Below are 6,000 nucleotides of genomic sequence, written 5' to 3' on the forward strand. Positions count from 1 at the left end.
AAAGGGTTTGAACATGAAAATATCATCTAAATGTCAACAGAAGATTGTACCTTACATCTTCATGTGTGTGTGTCTGGCCACTGACTTGTGACCGATGGGCCACACCTGGTACCTACTATACAGTTTCTTTGATTTGAATGTTCTTTTCATTCTTGAAGGTCTATCTCTCTCTCTCTCTCTCTCTCTCTCTCTCTCTCTCTCTCTCTCTCTCTCTCTCTCTCTCTCTCTCTCTCTCTCTCTCTCTCTCTCTCTCTCTCTTGTTCTCTGTCTCTCACTTAAAAATCAGAATGTCCAAAAGTCAGTGTTTGTATATGTTGTTATGTACAATGCTTGTCACATTACATCTTGTGTTTTTATGCATGACCCCATTACATTATCCTCTTTGTTAAATTCTAGTTTTGTCTTATCAACAATACAAAACTGAAAAATACAATATTTCAGATGATGCTGATCAGCAGTTCATCACACTGGTCAGTGACTGAACTGTTGTCCAGTCGGCTCACCAGACTTAAATATCTCAACAACCATTGGGTGGATTGCCATGAAATTATATTATACTATATTATAACATCTATGGTGCCCAGAGGATGGATGCTAATTACTTGAGTGAACCCTGACTTTTTCCTCGAGCACCAACCCACAGGTACAACACGCCAGGACCACCTGCAGTTTGGGTACCAGCCAGATGTCGGTGTGGAGGATGCCATCCTCTACATCACGTGTCAAACTGATCCAGTAAAGGGCCGTTGTGGCTGCAGGTTTTCATTCCAACCAAGCAAGAACACACCTGACTCGACTTATTCAATCACCTGAATCGCCTTCACACAGTTGGATTTGTTGGACCAGGTGTGTTCTTGCTTGGTTGGAATGAAAACCTGCAGCCACAGAGGCCCTTTACTGGATCAGTTCGACACCCCTGCTCTACATGCTGCACCGAGTGGCAGAGAGAAGGACACTGGACCAACTGCTGGACATTATGGACAATGCCAGCCACCCCCTGCACACCGTCATCAGCACCCAGAGGAGCCTGTTTAGTGGGATGCTGCTTCTGCCCAAGTGTAGGACCAACAGGCTCAGAACTCCTTTGTCCCTCAGGCCGTCACACTCTACAACTCCTCACTCGGGGGGAGGAGGAAATAAAGAGGACAGATGGGAAGGAGTGGGAGCCACTCACTCTGCAATTAATAATCCACTCCTACATACCTGGATACGTCTCTTCTTTTCTTTGTGCAATAACTTTATCCACCACTTCAGTGCAAACATTTAATACTGCTCATTTCTGTAATATACAGTCCTACATATTTTATCTTATCTTATTCATTTTCTCTACTTTTAACTCATCTGATTTAATTTTCTGTGAATTTACTTTTACCTGTATTCTTACCTCTACCTCATATATATATGTGACTAAGAGTTTATTGCTTACTGTTTATTTTTTCTGCTATTTAGCTAAGAGTTTATTGGTTATCGTATACTGTATTATTTATACCCCCCTTTGTGTTTTTGTAAGCTGCTGGAAATTCAATTTCCTTGCGGGAGTCATCCCAAAGGGATCAATAAAGAGAAGTCTAAGTCTGAGTCTCTTCATCTCAAAGTTTGAATTTCTCCAGGAGGCTCCTTTTTATCACCAAATGAAAACTAATGACATTCCTATAAGCCTCAGTTGTAATTTGTGTTTAGTGCTAATTAGCACATCTTATCAAAATCTAAATTAAAGATTGTCAACATGGTAAACATTATACCTGCTCAACATCAGCATTTTAGCATCAGTCAAGTCAATTGTCAAGCAAATTTTAATTGAACCTTTGAAATGTTTCCATCAACTGGTTTGGCGTGATTAAATTAGGCTACAGTGTAGTTTTGTCAGAAGCAGATGCTATAGGCTACACATGGCTGTAATCCATCAATTTAACAGAGAGGAAGAAGTAGAAATATTTTAATGGAAACATGGCTACTGTAAGCATGTTAGCATGCTGATGTTAGCATTTAAGTTCAAAGCACTGCTGTGCCTCAGTACAACCTCACAGAGCTGGCTGATTCTTAGTCTTGTTGCTCATTAAATGAGTTTAATGAAATCAGTTATTAAAATTGTTGCAAGTCAAATTTCTGTCACTCATCATTTCAGAGCAATATGATTTATTTACGTTATTCCTCAAACTTGTCAACATGCCTCCCTCTGAGGACAGTAGTGGCTGTCTTGCGTCTGTTAAATGCTTTGATGTCACTGAATAACTGTTGCAGATAATGATGCAAAACATTATACAGTAAGTAGGTCAAGGCAGGAGAGACCCAGTTGGGCTTTTACATCCTCCTGTTGTCACATTGCCATGTATTTGCATTGCATTGTATTTATGTGTTGGGGTGCTATTTGCAAGTGCATACATCTAACTATAAATAATGCAAGTATAAAACAAATGGAACACATTTCTAGCTCCCACATGAGATCCAATCTAAGCTGTCACAGGACGACGTTTGCCACATTTGAACCCATCGAGGGGGGATGATTTTATCAGCCGGGACCTCCATAATTGAAAATATTCATTACTGTATGTAATTTATTAATTTGTCATAAATCAGCCTTGGATTCCTTGGACCAGTCACTGCACTCATTAGAGTTTTAATTAAAACACTGAACTATGATAACATTGCTATTTTCTGTGGGGAATTCATATATAAATGTAAAACTTTTTCTTTTTTTTTTGCATTGTACTGTACAAGGTGTTGCCAACATGTAAAATCAATATATACAGTCTAAATAGTCATGTTGACATACAGTAGTCTGTTTAGTAAATCTTCACACATTTAGCCGCTAATTTTTGGGATTGGTGAGCATCACTCATTTATATTTTTTGTATGCTATATAGGCATACAGTATGTTAATATAATAGCAAAATGCACTGCACTAGCAAGTACATAATATATGCTATAAATAAACAACATTGAGAGAGAAAAATGTACATTAGAGCGCTGTAAGAGCACTGCTTTAATGTGTAATTGGTTAGGCTAACACACCTGCATTTTATGGATCCATTTACTGTTGATAAATGAGTTTCAAAACTCTGATATAAAGCTTTCTATTCATCATTTCAGTGAGACTTATAGCAGTGTATGTGTGTATATGCTAATTCCTCATTCTACTCCAGACTTGACAGGGCTTTCTTATGAATTTCGATTTTGCATGTTGTTTATTTGCTCTGCAGCTCAAAGCTTAAGGGGTTCCCAGGTTGGCCCTATGGTGCTGATTGACACTGTGGTCAATCTGTCTTTTGTCTGTCTTTTTGTATATTTTCTCTGCATCGCCACAACAAGTCCGATCAACAGGATTAATGCATGTTACACTGTTGTGTGGTTTGTGTTTTGGATAATGAAGCCTGGGTCTGAGTCATAAGATGACTGCTCAAACACACTCGATGCTTCTGGTATTATCTCTTTGGATCTATAGCCTGCCAGACTGAATTGCTTTTCCCTCTTTAAGATACACCCTTGTGATTTTTCACACTCGTAATATCTCAGAAACTCCCGTCTTTCTATTAGCTCTTTCCTTTGTTATTCTTCTGGTAGCCTCGCAGGCCCACTGCTTCTCCAGCTGTTAGTGCTCTGTAATTGTTCAGAGGACACCTGTGGCCCATCCACCTCATTACCTTTACTTCCTTTTCTTGACAGCCACGTCCATCCCTTTCTCTGTTTATTTTAGGTGTCTATGTCTCTATCTTTATATCCATATATTGTGGGTAGTGGTTAATGCCTTCACTAATTGTTACCAGATAAAGAAGGAAATTAAATTCTAAATAAAATATTCCTGCTCATGGTTAATGTTCAATAGACCGGGGCTTGGCAGAAAGATTACAGCTTACTAAACCATTTGCATTCATCATGGGTCTAATAGTGAGGGCTGTTTTATATGCAAGTTATGCAGCGTGAGATGTAAGGAGTAAATTATGAAAATAAGGGGTGTTTTTGGTTTTCATCTTAACATGAACAGGGATTTTAAATAATGTGAGAACGGTCAGTTCAGTGGAGATAAATAGGGGTTCACTAACCATATTTCCATAAACATATTTTTATGTGCAATTTAAACAAATTCCTGATTCCAGAAACTGATTGCATTTTTCTCTTATAGATGCTTTTAGATGACTGAGGCAACTTGTTTTGTTTATGGTTAGCACCCTAGCCTTTTTCTGCTCTGTTTACTAGAGGATTATACTGTAGTCACGCATGGCCTATAGTGCCGACTTCTGACCAAACTATGCTATATAGCTATAGCCTAGTTTATTCACTCCAAACCTGATGTTGATTGAAACATACTTAATTAAAATGTATATTGTGACATTTCAAACGTTCGCTTTAAATTTGCTTGACAGTCTAATGGAACCACAGCTACTGTTGAGTTGAAATCAGCTTCACAACTACATTTAATAGAGAATATCCAAGACTTCAAAAGAGTACAACACTAATTAAGCATGACACTCCTCTGACATTGTTGAACTCGCAATGGAGAACCAGAGATATTGTCTTTTTTATGCATTGCATTCTTCTTCTTTGTCAATATCTAGCACCAAACACACAATGCAATTCACCCACCAACAGTGGTGGTTTAGAATTAAGTACATCAAGTACAACAAGTACAAATTTACAATACTTGTACCTGAGTTTTTCCACTTTTGTGCTACTTTACATTTCTACTCCACTACATCTCAGAGACAAATATTGTACCTTTTATGTTTGTCTGACAACTGTAGTCCAAAGTTACTTCCTGTACCATGGAAACCATGTATCTCCAAAAGTAGTGATTTCACTTTTCAATGTTTAAAGAAGAAAGATGGTAATATACAGCTACAGCAAATTCACTCTGACTCTGAAGGTGAGACACCACAGCTGAAGTAATGATAAAGAAAAGTTCATAAGGCCATGAAAACCATGAATGATAGGAGGTGGAACATAGAAATAACCCTGATATAATAACTTTCTGACATAATGATGATCAAACATCTAAATATACAGTAAGATCATATTGAAGAGATCTAATCTAATTCAAAGGCCTCAGTCAAAATGAGAAACAGCTCACATAAATGGCAGCAGATGAAGCCGCTATCAGGTTCTGTACTCTCATGGAGTTGGTCTGTGTGTATGGGGCCATCATTCATACAGTTTGGCTTTCATCCAATCAGCATGCAGCAACTCCAGGTGCAGGGCAGCCAGATGGAAAAACACCATGAAATCTTATCTGTTGCTTTAGTCAACAGAAGTTGGATGATTAACTATTAAAGAAATGATACCAATTGATGTGTAAGATTTAAATTCATGATTAACAGTGAGTGATTATACCTGCATTTCTAAATGCCAACACCCTACAGATGTGAACCCTGCATACCCTGCCATACAGATTTTGGCCTTATCAGTGCATATTTGGATGATGTATAATAGAACACCAATTTTTTTTTATTCACTTGGCTTATTTGATCTAAATAAGTTTCAACAATTAAATATACTAAGGCGACAGTATGAGAATTAAACTTAAATGGCTGCCATCCTGTTTTTTCCTGTCAGTTGAGATAAAGTTTGCAAGTAACTGTGAAAAACCCCTGATGTATTATATAAGGATTTAAGAAAATATTGTCGTTGAACGGTGCGGGGAATAACACGATGAATCGGACCCAAATGCAGACAAGGGAAACCAAAAAACAGGGGAGAGAGGACAGGATCGGGATCGCGGGAAACTATAGTAAAAGGGAACAAAGAAACAATGGTTAACATACAAACTACGAAGAGCGAAGGTTTCAAACAAACAAAGTACGGGAGCCAACCAACGAGAAGTTACCACGCAAATGAGGAAAACGGTCTGGCCCTTTAAGCAGCAGCAGGTCATCAGTGGAACTGGATACAGCTGGGTGGAACCACGGCTACCAGCTACAGACTAGGATGCGACAGCGATCCGCCATCCTGCGATTCTGCTCAGCAGTCCGAAGCAACGCCCCTCGAACCTCCCTCCCGATCTGACAA

The sequence above is a fragment of the Echiichthys vipera genome, assembly GCF_963691815.1.
Source record: "Echiichthys vipera genome assembly, chromosome: X".
Lineage (NCBI taxonomy): Eukaryota > Metazoa > Chordata > Actinopteri > Perciformes > Trachinidae > Echiichthys > Echiichthys vipera.